The 22,565-nt window shown below is 44.0% G+C and overlaps 1 protein-coding gene across 14 annotated transcripts in view; it reads right to left on the reverse strand.

The window, feature by feature from the left end:
- The window catches only part of FYN (FYN proto-oncogene, Src family tyrosine kinase), a 209,773-nt gene that overhangs the window by 63,901 nt on the left and 123,307 nt on the right, over positions 1-22,565 (reverse strand). For 2 of the 14 annotated variants that reach the window (XM_074036907.1, XM_065543226.2), the window contains one exon: positions 17,594-17,719. The exons of 10 other annotated variants lie outside the window; for them this stretch is intronic. The gene's annotated coding sequence lies outside the window, so the exon portion shown is untranslated. Of the gene's footprint in view, positions 1-12,369; positions 12,484-17,593; positions 17,720-22,565 lie in introns of those variants that run through there. 2 more of the 14 variants (XM_074036910.1, XM_074036908.1) reach the window with 2 other exon arrangements.

A 22,565-nucleotide genomic window follows, 5' to 3' on the forward strand; every position in this document is an offset into this window, starting at 1 on the left:
AGATTCATGGCACAGGGCTCTTGATCCTCATAAAATTAGAAACACCCATAACAATCTACTTGAGGACTTTTGCTACATTCTCAGTGGAGAGAGTTAATCCATTGAAAGCCTATGAAAGCCTTTAGTTTTCCCCCATGTCATTACTGGGAGCAGGAGGACGTTCAGAGACAGTTGAGTACCACATCAGTAGCAATGAGGTTGGGCCACAGAACCTGTCACCCAAATTTCCTAATTTCCCAGCACCTTCTGATCCTTTACAATGGGGCTTTTCTCCTTTGTAGCACACTGCATCAGATGATCCTGACACCCCATGAGAGACTGCAGGCAGTGCTGCCTTCTGGGGACAGCCGGGACAAAAGGCCCAGGGAGGACTGGGGAGGCTGGACAGAAAGCAGGGCTATGCTGGCCACTCTTGGGATCACAAGCATTTCCCAAGGTACTGAAGCAGAGAAAAAGACACTGCTGGGTTGGCCCTCCAGAGATGTTAATACTTGAGGGCTGAACTACTTTCAGCACTGGTGCTGGGTTCAGCCAGTGGCCCCAGCCCAGCTATGAAAAAAAGCATGCAGGGCTCTGCCAATGTGGGAAAGTCCTCTCTTTGCTGCCAACTGGAGGGAGTGAGTGAAAATATGTGCCTTGCTGAATGACAGTGTGGTAGGGAGAATTCTGAGCTGTCTCCCAGGACTTCTACTCCCAGTGTACGTGCCCTGTAAATCCCTAGGACTTATGAATGATGGGGTAGTCACTCCATCAGTGGGTTATGTTATTCGGCACAGCCGACTTTGAGAGATCATCCTGGGTGGACCTGACCTAATCAGGCGAACCCTTGAAAGGTATGCCAGTTCCTGGAAAAGTAGATTAAAACTGCAAGAGGCCTTCATTATGAGGGAGATTCTCCACAGCTGCCTTTAAAGATGAAGGGGCTGTGTGGCCAGACACATGGGTGGTCAGAGCTGAGAACAGCTTAGTCAAGAACCTGAATGAACCTGGAAATGGATTCCTCCCTAATCAAGCCTTCAAACAACAACATAATCAGCTAACATTTGATTTCGGCTTTGCTGAGCAGAGAATCCCCTCTGTGCCTGGACTTGTGACTGACAGAAATGTGAGCTAACAGATGGATGTTGTTTTAAGCCACTAAGTTTGCGGTACTTTGTTAGGCAGCAGCAGAAAACTAATGCATGTTTTGGTGGGATGGGCACCATGGGGATGATGGCTCCAATTTCAGCAGTCATGACCAATATCCAATCAGTGTTCCCTGTAGCCTAGGTGCAGGCTGGACACTGGAAAATGCTGTCCCATTAAAAATCTAGTAACAACTCTAAAACATAGGTATTACTATTTCCCCACACTTCACAAGGGAGGAAAAGAGGGGTTGGGGAATTTGTCCACAGCTATGTCAGTCATAGAGATGGGATTTGAAATCAGACAGCCTGATTCCATGGCCAACACACAGAGTCTCTATACTAGAGCTGTCTCCTGACCATGGAATCCTGGCCAGTCCATGCAAGGGTGTGGGTGTGAGGGCTGGAGGTGTTGAGGGAAAAATCCTATAGGGAAGAACTGGTTCCACAGAGCTCAATATCTCACACATTATGGTACGGTTTGGCTCTGTGTCCCCACTCAAATGTCACCTCAAATTGTAATCCCTATAATCCCCATGTGTCAAGGGCAGGACCAGGTGGAGGTAATTGAATTATGTGGGCAATTCCCCCATGCTGTTCTCATGATAGTGAGTTCTCACGAGATCTGATGGTTTTACAAGCATCTGGCATTTCCCCTGCTTGCACTTACTCCATCCTGCTGCCCTGTGAAGAAGGTGCCTGCTTCTCCTTTGCCTCCCGCTATAACTGTAAGTTTCCTGAGGCCTCCCAAGCAATGCGGCACTGTGAGTCAATTAAACCTCTTTCCTTTATAAAGTATCCAGTCTCAGGTATTTCTTCACAACAGTGTGAGAATTCACTAATACACATTACTAACGGAGGCACTGATTTCAGGGACTAGGCCTCACCTCCATCCCCAATTCAGATTCCATTCCCCCAAGACAGTGGATTCTGTAGAGGTGCTGGACCACACTAGGTGCAGTGATCACATGTGGTTTGGCATCTTAATGACTATTTGGGCCAGTGACACTGAAGCAGCCTTTAATTTCCTCATCTTTCCTAGTCATGGCAACGGTATTTATAAGAATCATGAAGGAGCTGGCACTGGTTTCCTTGGTATAAAAATCAGTTTTCCTATTGCACTTAAAATATGATTTGCTTTACAGGCAAAACTTTCTGGAACATATTTACTGCATAAACTGAGATACACATCTAATGCCTCCACCAAGCACAAGATAACAGCTTTCTACTCTTGGTGGAGCCTGTGAGGGAGAGCCCCTCGCCAAATGCAAGTATTAAAATATTACAGTCTCTGAGGTGAGAAGATAGATGTAAAAGTGGGAATACACACAATGCAGACACTAGCCACATGCAATCACGGAAGAACAGAGCCTACTTAAAAATCAAACCCAAGTTTTGCTTCAGAAATAAGTGAAGTTGGACCCATTCGATCATTTACGCATGACTTTGAAAGCCTCTCTGGGGGGGAAGAGGATGAACCTTGTCTCATACTGCACAGCAAGGGAACCGAACTAATATAAATCACTCTTAAAATGTCATGTTACTTTAAGAATAAGCCATACTGCTGGCACCTATAATAATTTTGTGGGTCCCCATTTCTGGCTTTTCTTGTTCAAATGGCCCCCAGGCTGAGAAGCAGCTGCTCACATCCCTGCAACAAACATGTTCCTTCCTTTCTGCATAGCCTGCCATTTCTCCAGCCCGAAGATTCAAAAGCACTCAAGAAAAGAGAAATGGAAGCATCAGTTAGACCCCAATGGTGAGATTTAAGACTGCAGTCAACTGAATGTTGGAACCAGTCCCAAACCTAAATGGCCAAATGAGGTTTTAACACCAAACCATGGAAAGGCTCCAAGAAAAGGGTAAGAACATTTTCTTCTTAAATTCATTTTGCTCTGGATCTCAGGGTTAAGACAAGAGTGAAATGGTGATAAAAACAAGGATAATATGTTTTAACCCTATCTATGCCAAAGGTTTCAGAAAGAATTAGAGCACAGGTTGTAAAGTTTTTTCAGGCTCCACCCCCTGACCCCAACCCTTTTTGGACCATAGAAAAGCCCCTTGTAGTTAATATTTTTAAAATTTTTATTATATTTAAATTGAGATATAATTCATACACCAAAAAATTCACCCTCTTGAAGCACACAGTCCAATGGGTTTTAGTACATTTACAAAGGAGACCATTTCCATGATCTAATTCCAGAACATTTCATCACTCCAGAAAGAAACCCATGCCCATTAAGCAATCGCCACCCACTCCCTTCTCTCCCCAGTCCCTGGCAACCCCTAATCTGCTTTCTGTCTCTATGGATTTGCCTATTCTGGACATTTCATATCAATAGAGTCACACCATACGTGGCCTTTTGTGATTGGCTTCCTTTGCTTGGTATAATGTTCTCCGGGTTCATTCATGTAACATGTATTAGTACTTCGCTCCTTTTTATGACTAAAAAATATTCTATTGTATGGATATACCAGATGTTGTTTACCTATTTATCAATTGATGGACATTTGGGTTTTTACGTTTTGGCTCTTATGAATAATAGTGCAACAAACATTCATGCTCAAGTTTTTCTGTGGAGATATGTTTTCAACTCTCTTGGATTAATATTTTAATATATAAGAAATTTATACAGATAAGAGAAACTCTAAGTTTAGGCAAACAGAAACATAAATTGACAACAAAAAAGGAAAAACAATTTGTGAAACATATGAGAGAATACTGCCTTTGGTAGTAATCAGAGAAATACAATTTAGTGAGATACTATGTTTCACCTCTAAATTCACACATTAAAACAAATAAGTATACTCAATAGTGATGAAGTTTCCTTGAAATGAATATTGCTCTCTTACATTGCTGATAGAAGACCAGAAATCAGTGTAAAACCATTTGGTAAACCAATTTGGCAATATAAAAAATTCTTAAGAATGGCTATACCCGGCCAGGTGTGGTGGTTCACACCTGTAATTCCAGCACTTTGGGAGGCTGAAGTGGGCAGGTCACTTGAGGCCAGGAGTTCAAGACCAGCCTAGCCAACATGGTGAAACCCCATCTCTACTAAAAATACAAAAATTAGATGGGTGTGGTGGCAGGCCCCTGTAAACCTAGCTACTTGGGAGGCTGAGGCATGAGAATCGCTTGAACCAGGCAGGTGGAGGTTTGCAGTGAGCTGAGATGGTGCCACTGCACTCCAGCCTGGGTGACAGAGTGAGACTCTGTCTCAAAAAGAAAAAAAAAGGTTTCGGGTGGCGGGAGGTGCGGGGGGCATGTTCTTGAACCTGTAAATGTGTGCTAAAGACATGCGTTTTAAAAAATGACATGAAGAGGTTCCATGAAGTATTATTTATCATTTGAAAAATTAGAAAACTTGTTAGTTGTTTAGCATGAGGGCAATGGCTAAAGTAAATTGTAAGGTATGCCCATAAAGACAAGTTAAGCAGAAATTAAAACTTATATTTACTTAAATTATCAGCAATATGGAAAAATGTTCCTGTTATATTAGGAAGGATCACATGATTGCAACTATATAACAAATGCCTAGAAAACTCTTTGGAAGGAAACATGCTGAGATTATGGTGGTGTGCAGCTGATAACACTATGGGCAACTGTTCTTTCTTTGCTTTCTGCGTCTTTAGTTCTCAGATTTGTCTATACCAAGAATGTACTCTTTTTATAATGAGAATAAATCACCTTTATTTTTCTTTAAGAAAGTTCCTTTTAATATTATCAATTACTGATTGAATGTATATGTAAGTTGAAACAACCACACATTGATGAAGTACACTTTGTCAGCTGAAAAATTAAGAGGGCGAGAGTGATTGATTCCGAGGCCTGTTGAGAGGCAGATGTGAAGGGTGAAAGGTACCAAAGGACAGTAAGGCTGCTGAGCATGTTCTCGTAACTAATCTGTGCTGGAAAGTGAGCAGTGTGGGGAGCGGGCGGTGAGTATACATCGATGAACAGCAATAGAAATCTAATTAAGGGCACAAAAAAGGCAAAGCCACATGCAGAGGACCCTGTAGGGGGACAAGTGTGGAATCTGGGATAACCGAACCAAAAATAGGGTGGCTGGATTAGTGGGGTTTTGAGAACCTTTGGGCCACACGTCGTAGGTACTTGGGGATACCCACTAAACTCAGAATGACGGTACTCATTCAAGTCTACCTTGGCATCTAACCAAGGCAATCTGATTCCTGAGGAGTCTGCAGGAGCTCTCTGTGAGTGAGGTCATGAAGACCACGCATGGGCTTGGCTCTAGGAAGGTGGAGAGGATGAAACAAAGCACTTTTGTTCTTTGGATGCCGATTGGTGGGGAGGGAAGGGGGCCTGCCCTCGCTCTTGTTGCCTTCACCCTTTCCTGTTGAGACACTCAGCTGGGCATTTTAATGCTTTGACTCTGAGCCACTGTCCCTGGAACCTGGGGCAATCCAAGCAGGGCACAGAACGGTAGGCAACACTAGTTCATGCGATCTGAAAATTTTCAGAAACACTAGGCACAGAAGACATGTTTTCCTGATGTTGATATCCAATCGAGTATCTTTCTACCCTCCTTACCCTCATTCTATAAAACCAACCAACCAGAGAAAAAGAGAAAAGAAAAACAAAAACATGGACTTCTATTCACGAACCAGCAAAGAGAAACAGGAAGGTCAGTGTCACATCTGGGCCACAGTGGCAGAGCCTGGCTTTCTGGGCTGCGCCTGTTTAAGGAATAGTGGTGGCAGAACTGGCCGAGGGCCCAAGGGTCAGGGTGTCACCTGGCAGAGCCACAAGAAAACACATTAGTACAAAGCGGCTGTTTGAACAGGCGTCATCAATGCCCCCTCCCCGAGTACAAGGACCGCTGAGAATGAAAGCCGAGGAGGTTCACTCTCCAAGGCCGAACAAAAACCCGTCCTGCCAATCTTCCCAGTTTCTATAGAGGTTCCTCGCCAGATGATTCTGCAAATGTGGCCTCATCCTTTCAAAAAACAGTGTATTCTTTTTCTCTTTCTTTAATTCACTAGTTCCAGTCAAGAAGATCCAATTCCTTTAAAGACACAGAAAGGACTTTGAAGAAGGAGACTTGACTTCTTTCACCTCTGAGCTGATAGCACGGTGCTTGTGGTCTCCATGTCTCCCATTTTCGCTGATCATTTATCTGGTTATGAAGTCACAGCCCAGTCTCAATCTACCAGCCTGAGAATTTGGTTGTGAGGCCACTTGCACTGTGTTTTTGGGACAGAGGCTGGTGTCTTTCCTTTGAAGAATAACATGAAGCCCAGCCCCCCAGCCCCTGGGTCTTTGTGTTGGCACTTGATTCAGGCTGCCAGAAATCAGCAATAACAGCAGGGATAACTTTTGCATCCCGTGCCGTGGTGCAGAATTTCAAAGCTTCTTGCAGCTGTTTTGGTGTGAATGCAGATAAAGTAGGCAGTCAGAAAGCATAGTTTATCTAATTCCATGGCCTCTATGGGGACAGAACTGAGGAGGAGGACGGGAACAAAAGATGCAGAGAGGCAGGCTCTAGCTAGCCTCCTCCTACACTTTATCGCCTGAAGGAAAGGAGGGTGGTCTCTGCCTTCCCTGATGTTGGTTTCCTTACTCTGGGTGAGCCCAGGGTGGCTGACTATGTCGTGCGTGTCTCAGTAAAGTTTTCACTAGAGGTCTGCATTTATGAATGCAAATTGAGTGCCAAGAGAGACACAGAGGAAATTAAAGGAGGAAGATCAGTAAGAGGAAGAGAACGTGGAATCACCAGAAGGAAGTCAGTGATGCTTTCCCCAGCAGCACATAAAAAACAGTATTTGGGATGACAAGCTGTGGCTACTCTGTGTGGGAGGAACATGTGCTACATGGGCTAGACCACTTGTGGATGACCTACTTAACACCCGACGGAAACCCAGTCAGGTTTTTCTTAACAAATCCAAAAAAGGGAACATTGGGTTTATATACCAGCATACATTCTGCAAACACTACTGCTTGTAAAAGTTATGGTAAAGCAATTTAATAGTTACTTTTCACTTGGCCTATGAATGAGGTAGAGAGTACAATGTTTTTTTAAAGTGTTGTCTTGCAGAGTAATTAACCCTGAGGTTCACTCCTTAAAGATGGCACAGCAGTTTATCTTCCCTTTTTCCCAGAAGCTTGCAGGATGCTGGTATCAGGCAGGGTTGCCCTGGGTCTAAAGGGACAAGCCAGGCTCGGTGGCTCACGCCTGTAATCCCAGCACTTTGAGAGGCCAAGGCGGGTGGAACACTTGAAGGAATTAGAGACCAGCCTGGGCAACGTGGAGAAACCTCATCTCTACAAAAATATAAACATTAGCCAGGCATGGTGGTATGTGCCTATAGTCTCAGCTACTTGGGGGGCTGAGGCGGGAGGATCACTTGAGCCCGGGATATTGAAGTTGCAGTGAGCCATGTTCATGCTACTACACTCCAGACTGGGTGACAAAGCAAGACCCTGTCTCAAAAAAAAAAGAAAAAAAAAATGTGAGCTTCAACAAGGAGCCCTCCAGGGTTCACACTAATGCTGAAGGAGCCCAAAGACCTTTCGCACACATTGAGCAGAACCACTGAGTCCACAGACAGACAGACAGCTCTTGGCTCTCAGCTGAACCTCAGGAATTATGAGGACTCATGGAATGACCAGACCAAGTGCTCAGATTTGGCTCTCAATGCTCAGATGCCCCCTGCTGTGCCAGAGCCTTGAGCAGGGCACATTACGAGAGTTTTAATGACGTGAGAAGAGCTAGGCATTGCTGTGTCCTACAGTTTTTATTTAATTTTTTGCCCTATGGTTTAAAGAACTCTTTCTTACTACAGTTTTCAGAAGACCTATGTCCTCCACTTTCCTTTGTTGCTGAAATGAAGAACAACTTATGATCTGGCTCAACCAACTCCGACATTCATGTCATGCTGTGGTCTTGACCCTCCTCCCTCATCACAGGGAGGCTCCACTTCTCTCTGGCTCTACCCTACAGGGTAGCTAGGTACAGCTGTTCTCCTTCTGAGCTGCTGGAGATCAGAAGAAAACAATAACAAGAATAAAGAAACGCCCCCCCACACCCCAAACAAAAGTTACTCGGAAATCACCATAGTAACAAATCACCAGTTTTCAACTGTCTCATTTCCCTTGCATTTTTGTTTCTCTGCACATATCCTTTTATTTATATTCAGCCCCAGCTCTAGCCTTTATTCAACAAACATATTTTGATCCCCTTTATGTGACAGGCACTGTGCTAAGGGCTGTGGGTATAAAGTCAAGTACACATGGCCTGTGTCCTCAGGGAGCTAATATATACTTAAGAGGGAGACAGACAAGTAAATCAAGGGACTCAGGTTGGAGAGGGGACACAGAGGGAGTTCTAATTCATCCAGGTCAGCAATTGTGAAAGTGACTGGACATCAGCCCAGGCAGGGAGGAGATGGGCACTGCAGGTAAGGGAACAGCATATCTGAGGGCACAGAGGTGTGGAACAGCATGATGCCCTCAAAGAACCATCAGTGTTCCTACGGCTTATCTGATGTATGTCTATATTTATGGAGCACTCAAATATGTGCCAAGCATATTTCGAGGCTCTGGGTGCTAAGGCTGAAGCAGACAGGCTCCCTGCTCAAAAGGAGCTTATAGTTGAATGGGATTGAAATGTGTAGCTGGCAAGTGGCTGAGCTTGAGAAGCAGTCAGAAGCCAGATCTTAAACAACTATGAGTCCATTCTTTTTTTTTTTTTTTTTTTTTTTGAGACGGAGTCTCGCTCTGTCACCCAGGCTGGAGTGCAATGGCCGGATCTCAGCTTACTGCTAGCTCCGCCTCCTGGGTTTAGCCATTCTCCTGTCTCAGCCTCCCGAGTAGCTGGGACTACAGGCGCCCGCCACTTTGCCCGGCTAGTGTTTTTTTTTTTTTGTATTTTTTAGTAGAGACGGGGTTTCACCGGGTTAGCCAGGATGGTCTCGATCTCCTGACCTCGTGATCCGCCCGTCTCGGCTTCCCAAAGTGCTGGGATTACAGGCTTGAGCCACCGCGCCCGGTACAGAGCCTTCACTATGGTGCCTAAAGCTTTGCTAGGTGCAATATGCAAATGATCTCCTTTGATCCATCAACAGCCTGTGCTGGGTATCATCATCATCATCAATGAAGGGAGGTAAAGTTATTTGCCTAAGGCCTCACTGCTAGGTTTAACTGCATTTTAACCCAGATCTGGCTAAATCTGAGACCTATAAGCTAAAGGGTTTGCATATTATCCAACTGATACTTATCCAGTATTAAGCAGGAGTGAAACTGGGTCTTGATAGACACATACTGAAACTGGGGAGAAAAGAGAAGCATGGGTGGGGGGTGCCAGATCAAGAGGCCAAGGGTAGAAAGAGACTGCATGCAGGTGGCTGGACAGGGGAGTATCTAAGTAAGATATGACTTTCTAAGTGGACCAATGACTATCCATTCTAGCTAGCTAGCTATGCATAATTCATACCTCATAAATCATCCCCAACTCTAGCAAAGCCATAGCTTTTGTAACATGTGAGAATAAAGATCTGAAACCATAAATGGTTGCAGAGGTGATTTACTATGGAACTATGTAAGTGACATTATCTGAGAGCCCTGGCACACATTTGGGGCTGGAAGGAGTGAGAAACAGGCTTGCACAGTTGTGTAAGTGGCTGCCTAAACATGACGAGGACAGGTACCACCACAGATAGACATCTGCAATGCAGGTCATCAGAAGAAAGACAGGAATGCCACAGAAAAGGGCATGTAACAAGTAGAATCCAACAACAGACCGATGTCCCAAGAGGATCCTGAAGGAGTGGCTAGGGTTAGAGGTGCAGATGAATGTGAGGTCACAGGGGATCACCACCGTTCTCCTCCAGCTGTGGAGGGGTTTGCGTTGTCAAGTCAAATGGGAACGCCTTTATCATGACGCAGAAGTGGCAGTTACACTTCAGTTTTGCATGAAAAATGTAATATTAACACATTCTTTGGGTTAGAAAACAGCTTATTTTTTCAGCAATGACAGCTCTACTCATATATACAGGCTTAGAACAGTTAGAGGAAGGAAATTCTTGCTCATCCACCTGAAAGAGTCATCAATCGGCAGCTCTGGCAGAAGCACTTTGTCCCAGTACTAAGCAGAACTGGCCTGTCCCTGAGAGCTCATGGTGAGTTCATGCTCTGTCCCAGTTCTGGCTCAAAACAATCCAAATTGACCCAGCAAGTAACAATGCTACACATGTGGAATAAGCCCAGGCAACAGCTCTGCCATAATTCTTTGTGACAAAGGCTGACCCGACATGCTGATTTCCAGCTCAAGTGAAACAAAATGGTCCTGTGTATAACCAGCCTACACCAGGTTTCTTCTTTAGTCTGGACGCACTAAATGCACTTCCCTCTAAGTCCCTTCGTCATTTTCTAGCCATCTTACTTCTCCTTAAGACTTGTATTTTCTATATAGGTTCACTGCTAAAATAAAAATATTGCTAACAATTAGTGGATCTGCATAACTCTTATAGAAGAGACTGATTATTTATACCAATTTCTACTTTTCCAAACCCACTAAACTATTCCCTAACTTTGTTTTTCTTAACTATCTCAACTGTTTGAAATCTGTTTCTGTTCTAACATGGTTGCTGGTTAATCATCCATTCTTTTCACTATCTCTTTTGTGCCTCAAACACTTGACTCTTTAAAATAATGGTGTGAATAGAGGAATAAACAAACTTAGTTTCTCCTCCACTCTTACAACATGCTTCTGACACCAGATGTGTGGGTTTTGTTTCCGCACATATCAGGCAAACAAGCAAGCAATTTTGCAGCGGACACAAGCAAGCAATTTTGCAGTGGACACAGCTGGCTGCTCTCCAGTTCAATTCAATTTGGTGCCAATATCTACCTGGAGATTGTGTCAGATCCTACAGGTTGAGGGCTTAGTTCCCCAAGACTGCTCCCCACTTCAGACACGAGTCACAAGCCCCAGGTTGTGGTATGTGCTTCTAACGCAGCGGCTATAAATCAGGATCTCCACAACCCCCTCCTTGGGTTTGACTCATTCGCTACAGCAGCTCACAGAAGTCAGGGAAACAGTTATGTTTACTACTTCATTATAAGGGATATTTTAAAGGATACAGATGAAGAAATACACAGGGTGAGGTACGGAGGAAGGCGCGTGGGAGCGTCCACGCCTTCTGCGTCCTGCTACCCTCCAGGAACCTGCACATGTTCAGCTACCTAGAAGCTCTCCAAACGTTGTCCTCTTGGCTTTTTATGGAGGCCTTATTGCCTAAGCATGATTGATTAAATCACTGGCCACTGGTGATCAACTTAACCTTCAGTCCCTTTTTCTCTCCCCGAAGACTGGGAGATAAGGCTGGAAGTCCCAACCCTCTAATCCTCTCTTTCCCATGACCAGTCCCCATCCTGAAGACGTTTACTACTTTGGAGATTCCAAGGATTTTAGGAGCTGTTTGCCAGAAAACAGTGACCAAATATACATTTCACAACATCACTAATGGCCACAAATTTTCCTTAATTTTGACTATTTTCCTATAACAAAACAAATAAACAAATAGTTTCTTTGGAACCAGAGCATTTTTGCTTTCCTGCTAGGCCAGGTGACAAAACTCTCACTCATTTTCAACCCAAACAACACAACACCCACCACAAACTGTCATCCTTCATTTCTATATTGTAATTTCAACATAAAGTGATGCTACTGGCATAATTTTCAGTCTGTTAGGAGCAAGTCCTGGTGAAAATGTGGAACAAGAGCTCCACACACACCACTAGCAGGACGTCAACAATTTTACATTACTAGTGAAGATGAAGATGCACCTATCCCATGAGCAGAGCTCCACTCCCAGGCATATACCCCAAAGAACCATGCCTACCTGAACCAGGAAACACATGCACCCCAGGGGTTTAGGTGAGGCTCAGGAATCTGAGGAATCTGTACTTTTTATAGGTCCACTGGTGATGCTACCTCCTCCCCTGCAGGGGTCTGGGATTGAAGGCTTACAACCTCAACTCACATCTGTTTTTGGAGTCAGGTGCCCCCAAGGCTCATGGCTGCAGCCAGGCAAAGCTGCTCACCGAGGAGGAGTAATGGGGAATCGCACATCCATCGGAGATGCTCCTCCCTGGTCAAAGGTAGCTATTCTGAGGATGTGGGAAAATCCAGCGCAGTATCAGCATGCTTGCTCACCAGCCGCCTGCTCTTCCTCCTTGGTCACCCCTCGCTGTCTGAGCAAGGTGTGGCTCAAAACTCACCTCATCTGGTGATAGGCTTGGGTCAGCATTGGCATCATCCTCATTTTCAGCGCAAAGTCCTAAAGTGCCCACCCAGCCCTGGTGCTGCTATGAATGTGATGCTTCCCTGCCTGAAAGAGGAAACATCGAGGTGGGGCTTTAGAAGGTAACACTGAGGGGTGAGCCCTGTGAAAGCTGGCCTTTATTAAGCAATACTTTCAGATGAGGATGAGAAAGCAGAATAACGAACTTCGAGGAGAGGAGAGGGGAGGGGAGGGGAGGGGAGGGGAGGGGAGGGAAAGGGCTTTCTGCCTTCTGGTGTGAAGCTGCCCTCCCTCCTCCTGCTCTAAGGGAAGTTGTGTAATGGTGGCTCTGTCACCCGCGCTTCCACGCATTCCTCCTGCCAAGAATGGCTTCTCTCCCCATCTCTACATGAAGCCGAAGGTCTAACTCTGTCCATTCCCATCACTCTCCTATTTTGAACTGAAGTGTCCCCAGGGCAAAGTACCAATGACCATGTAGCTATTGTTCTTTTAGGTTTAAAGATACCTACAAGGTGTCAAAAGCTCTTCAGATTCCACTGGGCATGTGAAACTTGCCCTGTCCTTCGGCACCAGCAGTGCACGGAGGGTGGAGACAATCTGTTTAAATTGTTCACTGAGGACAGTGCAGGGCTCTGGCAAGATGCACATGCACAGGAGATGCAGAGGCTCTGTTGAGAGGAAATGGAGATGATGATATGAGACAAACACAAATGGAGTTTGGAATGGGGTTCAAGGAGGACATACAGGGAGCCTGTCTCCCTGCAACTTGGCCACATGCCCACAGCCCTGGCAGGGTTCTGGCTTCTGCCTGGGGATGCTGTGGTCCCACTGGAGCTGCCTGCCGCCTGCCCAGTCTCATGAGAGGCCCCGCCACTGGGCAGTTCATTATTTGAGTGGCATGTGGGAGAGAAACAGAAGAGATTTTTCTATTAATGGTTTCAGTTTCACTTCATCAGTTTCAAGGCAGGTTTCCTTCCACTTCTCTCCTCCTCCTGTTCTCTTCCTTTCTCATTCCCTCAGGGTGTCAGAAGTGTAGAAAGCCATCATTAAGATGAAGGGTTTCTATTTTGAGGAAGTGGTTAAAAAGATTCTGGCTTCTTCCCTGTAAAATGTGGATTATGCCAACTACTATAAATTACTGATAGAAAGTTACTGATACTTGACCATCTGTTTTTTGTTGTTGTGGAGATGGAGTCTCGCCCTATCGCCCAGGCTGGAACGCACAGGTGCAATCTCAGCTCATGGCAACCTCCGTCTCCTGTGTTCAAATGATTCTCCTGCCTCAGCCCCCTGAGTAGCTGGGATTACAGGCGCCTGCACCATGCCCAGCTAATTTTGGTATTTTTAGTAGAGATGGGGTTTCACCATGTTGGGCAGGCCGGTCTTGAATTCCTGACCTCATGATCTGCCAACCTCGGCCTCTCAAAGTGCTGGGAGTATCTCACTTTGGCCCCTACCTGGTAAAAGTTTATCAACTAAAGGTTTTAAATAATGGAAAATGCTCAGTTAAATAAATACAGATGAAGCCAACTAATAGACTCAAGAAAAAGTCTTCAAATGAATCCTACTCTTGGTCAAGGACTTCCCCTGTTAGGAATTATCCTGAGAACAAAAATGTGCCGAAAGATTTAACAACTCTCATTTCAGCGCTCTTCATGATAATAAACAAATTGGATACAATCTAGGCAGTCAGAGGATTAGCAAAGTACGGTATCATACCAGATTCCTATGCAGCTGTTAAAAATAAGAACACAGCAGGACATTAACAATCCTGAAAAATATTAATGAAATAGTGAAGGGAAATATACAAGTCACAAAACACAAGGTAGAAACATAACTACTTTCCTTGCTTCCAATCTTGTGCTCTATACCCTCTAGGACAGTCAGAGTCATCTTTTTTAAAGCTACTCCCAGGCTTAAAATGGTTTCCTATTGTCTTTGGAATGAATTTAAATGATATGGTCACCCAGGTGTGGCCCTGGCCTATGCGTCTGGCCCTATCTTCTGTGGCTCCCTCTTCATGCCTCCTCCCCAGCAATAGTGCACACCTTTCTGCTCTTCTTTGAACACATCCTGCTCTATTTTACTTCAGCGAATCTGCACAAACTTTCCTCTTTGCCTGAAATGCTCTGCCCCAAAATACTCACATAGCTGGCTCCTTCTCAGGTCTCAACGCAGATGCCACCTCTCAGAAAGGTTTTTCCTCTTTGGGAGGTAGAGGCAGGTAGATCATTTGAGCCCAGGAGTTTGAGACCAGCCTGGGCTACATGATGAAACCCTACTTTACAAAATACAAAAATTAGCTGGGTGTGGTGGCATGCACCTGTGGTCCCAGCTACTTGGGAGGCTGAGGTGCTCAAGGAAAACCCTTGAGCCATGAAAGCAGAGGCTGTAGTGAGCCACGATTATGTCACCGAACTCTGGCCTGGGTGACAGAGTGAGATCCTGTCTCAAAAAAAAAAAAAAAAAAAAAAAGGTTTTTCCTGGCATCAGATTTGAATTGGCCATTGCCTGGTCACTCTTTCACATCACTGTTTTATTTGCTTCATGGCACTTAATGCCCTCAGAAATGGTCTTCTTTATTTAGTTATTTGTTTTCTTGTTTATTATCTACCTCCACTCATGAGAAAGAAAGCTCAATGGGAGTAGAGGCTCTGCTGGATGGTATACCCATAATGCCCAAAAGTGTGCCTGGTATACCCATAATGCCCAAAAGTGTGCCTGGCACAGAGCAGACACTCCGTGGATGCTAATGGCTATGGTGAGATGTTTATGTATGTACACAGAGAGTAATGCATACATGTGCATCTGCATAAAAGGAGGACAATAAGAGCACAGCATAAAAGAATATCTCTGGATGCTGAGTTTTGGATGGTTTTAAGTTTTTTCATTTTGTTTATATTCATTTTTTATAATAACAGTGTGTTACTTTCGAAATAATAAAAACGAAGTTTTTCTTTTTTCCTTTTTAAAGAACATGGTCATTCTAAGAAAATGGTGACACAGCTGGCTTAAAACTAGAACCACAAGATGCCAGAATTAGAAAAGATCTTAGAGGACATTTGGTCCAATCCCACCTCTCGTTTCAGCAGAACGTGCAAGAAACTAGTCCAGTGTATTTTTCACTACACTAGTGGTTTTCGAACTTTATGAGCATGAGAATTTCCTGAAGGACTTGTGAAAACACAGACCGCTGAGCCTCACCCTGAGAATTTCTGATGCAGTTGGTCTGAAGCGAGGCCTGAGTCCTGCATTCTGACAAGTCCCAGGGTTATGCTGGCTGTGCTGGTCCTGGGCCACACTCTGAGATTCACTAGGCTATGCCACATTGCCTCTTATGGCTCCCTTGGAAATGTCTTGCTCTTTCTGCAGGAACGATAGTGATCAAAACAATACCCCATGCTAAGGAAAACCATAGCTTTCACGCCCTCTTCCAGAAGTTGCAACTGAAAAGAAGGGAAGTAAACAGGGATAAATAATTTTTGAGAGCCTCCTCTCCTCCAGGCATCGTGTGGGATGGTCTACATTTTAGTTGTTTGTTTAATCCTTTTTACTATAGATAATCTAACCTCAGAGAGGTTAAGGAACTTCCCTAAGAGCAAACTACTAGGAAGTGACAGAATCAGATTTCAAATCCAGGTCTATCTGACTATAAATTCTATGCTCATTCTCCAACTTTCTTTTTTTTTTTTTTTTTTTTTTTTGAGACGGAGTCTCGCTCTGTCACCAGGGCTGGAGTGCAGTGTCCGGATCTCGGCTCACTGCAAGCTCCGCCTCCCGGGTTTACGCCATTCTCCTGCCTCAGCCTCCCGAGTAGCTGGGACCACAGGCGCCCGCCACCTCGCCCGGCTAGTTTTTTTTTTTTTGTATTTTTTAGTAGAGACGGGGTTTCACCGTGTTCGCCAGGATGATCTCGATCTCCTGACCTCGTGATCCGCCCGTCTCGGCCTCCCAAAGTGCTGGGATTACATGCTTGAGCCACCGCGCCCGGCCATTCTCCAACTTTCAGAATGAAAAGCTGGTGGCATTCAGAGTGGCAAATCAACGTCTTCCAGTGTAGAAACAAATATCCTTAAGAAATTGTAATACATCATGTTGTTAATGATACTAAAAGCAGATACACTGATATTAACATCCAGCCATTTCTCTGGGTCTGAGGGCCAGGTTTATTCATTAACATGATATTCAGCAACTTCCAACCCCCAAACCCGAGTAAAGATGATTAAAGTTGACGCCTGGCATATTATTGCAAGTCTTTTGTGAAGTAAGTGGGAGAGGGAGAATTTATCATGTATCTCAGCTTTCAACAAAGGGAAGAATTCACACACGTTCTGTGGGAAAAGGCCCTAACAGGCTTTGCAACTGAACAGAACTGTTCCACTCTTCGAAGAACTAAGTTTAAATTCAAAGCCAAACACAAAGATGGAAATATATCATTTACCATCTTATGTCAAAAATAAACTAGAAACTAGTTATTGCTCCGTTCCCATTTACTGAAGAGGACATAAACAAGGGACAGAGAAGTCTGGGTGACAAGGTCCCCATACTTACAAATACCCGAGCAACCAATGAGTTACAATTTGTCCTGTGTTTTGGTCACACACGACCCGAAGTTTGAGAAAGTGATATAAATATTGAGATCACAGAGGGGCTTGATAAGAATCTTTTTTTTTTTTTTTTTTTTTGAGAGGGAATCTCATTCTGTTGCCCAGGCTGGAGTGCAGTGGCGCAATCTTAGCTCACTGCAACCTCTGCATCCCGGTTTCAAGCAATTCTCCTGCCTCAGCCTCCTGAGTAGCTGGAATTACAGGTGTGTGCCACCATGCCCTGGTAATTTTTGTATTTTTAGTAGAGATGGGGTTTGGTTATGTTGGCCAGGCTGGTCTCAAACTCCTGACCTCGTGATCCGCCCACCTCGGTCTTCCAAAGTGCTGGGATTACAGGTGTGAGCCACTGCGCCTGGCCTAGAATCTTTTATATGGTAGTTTTGATCAGAATTCCAAACAACAAGGTTAACAAAAATGTGGCTTCCTGTATCTGTATCCCTGCATTTCTTTACTTTATGATTTTCCTCCACATGTTTTATAATAGATCCCTGAAGCAGCTGCATAAATAGGTTTTACATGAAAATAAAAGGAAATACTTTGAGTAATTCTGGCGACAGCATCAGAGAAATGAGGGATTCAACTGAGACAGCTCACGTGATCAGTCCCTTCCTGTGTCCTGTGCCAAGGGACCTTGATGCCTCTTCTTTTGGAAGCTCATTTTCTAATTGTGACCAAGGAAACTCCTGTACATTTGGTTAGCAAAGACAGCCCGTGGAGACCCTGAAAGGAAGATAAGTGGGAAAGAAGGAACAGAGCAGAATAAATGCAAAAAAGGACAAGAGGATCCCAGAGATAGGTATGAGTGCTGTGAAAATTTGATTCCAATGGTAACTTTGCTCCAAACACAATTATGAATATGTTTAACATCTGGAGTGACTGCAGTCTCCTTGGTGCAGCAAATCAGTAAGGTGGACCACATCCATAGCCCTTCATTTGTTGATGTGTTACTCCCAATAAAATGCTTAGGACTTCATTTATTATAGAAAAAAGAAGGACTGAAAGATCTTGTAGAATGAACCCTGGGTCTCTAAGCCAATGAGCTGTCTCTGCAGTCAGCTTCTGACTTGGGCATCTCACATGGGACGTGAGATTGGACCGCGCAGTATTAAGTATGAGCAAATTCTCTTTCTGCTCCCAACTCTCGCCCTTCATGAATAGCTGGAGAAGAGCCATCTTGCCTTCCCCAGAGGAATGATGCAGCTTCAGCAGCCATTATCCTACTGTTAAATGTTTGCTGTTAAATATTATACTGGCCCAGCAAAAATAGCTGTCTCGTCTTAGCACTGGGGACAAAGCTTCATATCTGCATTAGCGCCCTAGGACATACCTGTGTTCTAGCAGAGATTTCAGAAAAGGCATTCTCTAATTTCTCTCTAGATGGACAGTGACTTATTCATTAAGTTTCATAACATATATTTCTGCAGTGGATGGCTGCTCTTGATTCTCACAGATTTCAAGTGGCCTTCAGCCTGCAGTGGTTTATGCAGAAGACAAAAGAAGAGCTACTTGGCAGATAACACTCTTTAGGCCTTAGGGAGGGCACTCAGCTGGAAAGATCTGTTTTCACTGGAGATCGGAAGTGCTTTTCCAGCAATTATTTGATCTTTCCTGGGAACTTGTTCTTTTGAACAATCTCCCAGTCTGGTGGGAACACATGGACTCCTATTCTGGTCCCAGCATTATCACTAACCAGATGTGTGACTTTGGAAAAATCATCAGGCTTTTACTACACCTCAGTTATCTCATTTGCCTGGTGGGAATGATGATCCATCACCTGCTTAATTAATGAGATTTTTGTAAAGATAAAACAAAATGGTGTATGTGAAGGTATTTAGAAAATTTTCCTACTGAGGAAAAAAATCCCCAAAATACAAATATCACTTAACAATAAATATGCTTTTTATATCATTAGCAGTAAGTTTTCATTTTCTCTCTCAGAATTAGGTAGGAATACCCTCACGCAGAGGAGAGGTAGAAAGTATAACAAATATTGTCATGTTCTCCTTATTGCTTGGAAAAATAAAGCAAGAAAAGCAGGACTGGAATACTTTAACATTCGCCCAGAAAAATTTGCTTTTGCTAGGGCCACAGAACATTCTGGTCCTTATCTGTCTCCTCCTTGGCGGTCCCACAAAGAAGGCTACTGCTGCAGTGTTGAATGAATGAGTGAGTGAATGAATGAATCTATCCATCCATCCATCCATCCATCCACCCACCCACCCACCCACCTACCCACTCATTCACCCATCATTCATGGGCCAATACTATATATCCAAGCAGTGTGCACAAAATACAGATGCATTTCACTGTATGCATCTCTTGTACAGATGCGTCTCTTTCACTGAAGGGTGTCCAGTCCATGGGAGAAGGCAGACAAGGAAAGGACTTGTTCTCTCCAATGTAGTAACCGTGCTCGCCTGGAGAAACACACACAGTGTTCTTGAAGCTTGGACACACGGCTCACTCCTCCTGTGAAAGCTGGGTCAGGTTCTCAGAGGATGGGCACCTGAGTGGGCCCTGTGGGAAGGACTGGTGAAAAAGGGGGTGGGCAAGGTGCTTTGCAGGCAAGAGTACAGCACTTACGAAGGCATGGATTCAGGAGAGAGGAGCATACCAGGGAGCAGCCTTGTTTGGTGTGACACAAGCCAAGAATGAGCAAATGCAGGTAACTAGAGGGTTAAGCAGGGCCTAAATGTGAAGGAGAGAGCAGGCCATTGTAGCTTCTAAGTAAGAGTTGCACAATGGATTTGTATTTCAGAAACACTGCTTAACAACAGGGAGCATGTTCTGGAGGGAGAAGGTGAGCAGGTAAGTGAAAGATTTAAAATTTAATGTAAACATCTGCACATTTCAACACAGAATACTTTACAAAAAGTCCTGACTTAAGAGCATTCTCTTCCAAATTCTGAATTAACACAACCAACAATACACTGGGGAGTAAATACATTTATGCCTTCCAAAAAAAATGCCTTCAGTAATGTTTCCCCTCTACAACTTATACAACATTGATTTCCCGTGTGACTCCGGGATAATCTCCTGGGAAAAGGAAGGCGCTCTACGTTTCTCAAATGGGGGTGACCACTGTGTACTGCAGCAGCAGGAAGAGTCTGACAGGAACAGGAAACTGATATCCTACCAGGTACCCGGTACAAAAAGGTGGTGATAGTAATACCTGGTAGCTGTCTTTCAAGAAAATAGTTCATAAATGAAAGAGACTTTCTAATAATTTGGGGAGGTTTAGCAAGGCATGTGGGTTTTTTAGTTCCCTCTTATTTTAAGTTTAGGCATAATTTATCCACAGTGCAATGTATAAACAGATTAAGTTTACAGTTCAATGAGTTCTGACAAACGTATATACCTGTATAATCTAAACCCCCATCAATATCTAGAACATTTCATCACCCTAGAAAGATGCACTGGGATCCCTTTGTAGCCAAATCCCATCCCAGGCAAACCACGGTTGTGATTTCTACCACAACAGATTAGTTTTCTCTGGTCTAGGGTTTCATATAAATGTAATCATATAGTATGTATTCTTTGTGTCTACTTATTTTATGCGGCAAGTTTTTGACATTTGTCCATGATATTGTACATTCAGTAGTTTATTGCTGCTGAGTGGTATAGCAGTTTTTATTGCTTTATCCATAATAGCTTTTATTGCCTAGTAGTATTCCATGGTATGAATATACCACTACTTAGTAGGTTTTTAACAGTTCTGTCTTTTGCTAAATAAAGTATGCAACTGCCTACTCATGGCAAAGCAAAAAAGAAAAGGCACGGGTGTGTAAGTTCCGGTGAAGTCAACAACTATTCTCTATGCTATCAGGCATGAAGGTTATGAGTGGCTTCATCTTTAGAATCCTCCAACAGCAACAAGGGCTAAAACGTCAGGTAAATTAGGACAAACAGAAAGAGGGTAGAAGGAGGAAGGGAGGGAGAGAAGGAGGGAGGGAGGGAGAGAGAAAGGGGGGAAGAGAGAGAAAGAGAGAGAGAGAGAGAGAGAATCCTTTATATTGTCTTAGTGCTATATGTTTGGATCACAGGAGCAGATAACACATGGCCCTCAAAAGAGAGACGCTAATTTACTGATAATTTATGTACTCAATATAAATGGTTAGGTACACAATTCAGATAACTAAAATATTCTTTAAAAAATTAAAATGTGTCCATACAAACCTACACACAGCCTGGGATTCTATATTGTTTTTCCCTGTAACTGTCGATACTCTCTTGTCCAAGTAGCACTTTAGTAAGTAGATTAAGAAAGAGTCCAGCAGTGAAAGGAAGTGATTCAAAACCATTTTCAGAATTCACCAGTTTCCTATGAGATACTTGCACTATGAGTGTCAGGTAGCTACTTGGTGTGATTTTTGTTGTATTCAACCAAGAGATAATACCTGGAAGCTTCAAGGAAAGCAGAGGAGCTCTTGCTGAAGGGGTTTATTAAGCAGAGCCAAGAGGCAAAAGTCAAGGAAAGAAGGGAGTTAAAGTCTTACAGTATAAAAACTCCATTCCCTTACTCTGTGAAACTGTTTAAAGCAGCATCACAAAAGAAACAAAATCACATCTAAAAAGTGTATTCTGTCTTCTCCTGTACAGCTGTCACAATATACTATGAAAACCAGACATGAAAGTGTTCTGATGACTTGAAACACATTATTTGGGTCAGCTCCTCCCTCTGACATTATGCACAGCCTGTCCTCTGAAATGAACTAGTTGCTTTGACTCCAGCATTCCCCTATCATTGGAAGTGATGTTGGTGTGCATGACTATGCTAAAGACACAATGGAAATAAAAAGCTCTCAGCCCTGGGTGGAGCCGGATTTGATTCCAAGAATAATGCAGATAATGTCCTTAAAAAAAGCTGGCAGGGCCGGGCGCAGTGGCTCAAGCCTGTAATCCCAGCACTTTGGGAGGCCGAGATGGGCGGATCACGAGGTCAGGAGATCGAGACCATCCTGGCTAACACGGTGAAACCCCGTCTCTACTAAAAAATACAAAAAACTAGCCGGGCCAGGTGGCGGGCGCCTGTGGTCCCAGCTACTCGGGAGGCTGAGGCAGGAGAATGGCGTAAACCCGGGAGGCGGAGCTTGCAGTGAGCCGAGATCGCGCCACTGCACTCCAGCCTGGGTGACAGAGCCAGACTCCGTCTCAAAACAAAAACAAAAACAAAAACAAAAACAAAAACAAACAAACAAACAAAAAGCTGGCAGGCTTCCTTTCCATTTTTCGCACCAGATAGACCTACTTGCTCTCTATTTTCCTGAAGCAATTTAATATGTGTTGATCATCAACGATATGTCAGATCCCATGTTTCATGCTTCATTCTTACGAATCTCCAAGATAGGCACTATTATTGTTCCTACTTCAAAGATGAGGAAAATAAAACAGCCTCAGCTTCTATACTCATTCATTACTGTTCCCTGTGTTTCCTTCCCTCAGCCAGTTGGAAGTGGAGGTTGGGAGTTATGAAATATGATGCACATAGAAAGCAAGATGAAGACACAGAAAGCAAAATGACTTTCCTCTTTGATCTCCTTCCTTACATATTTTAACATCACATTCT

The sequence above is a fragment of the Macaca fascicularis genome, chromosome 4 (genome assembly GCF_037993035.2).
Source record: "Macaca fascicularis isolate 582-1 chromosome 4, T2T-MFA8v1.1".
NCBI classification, from domain to species: domain Eukaryota; kingdom Metazoa; phylum Chordata; class Mammalia; order Primates; family Cercopithecidae; genus Macaca; species Macaca fascicularis.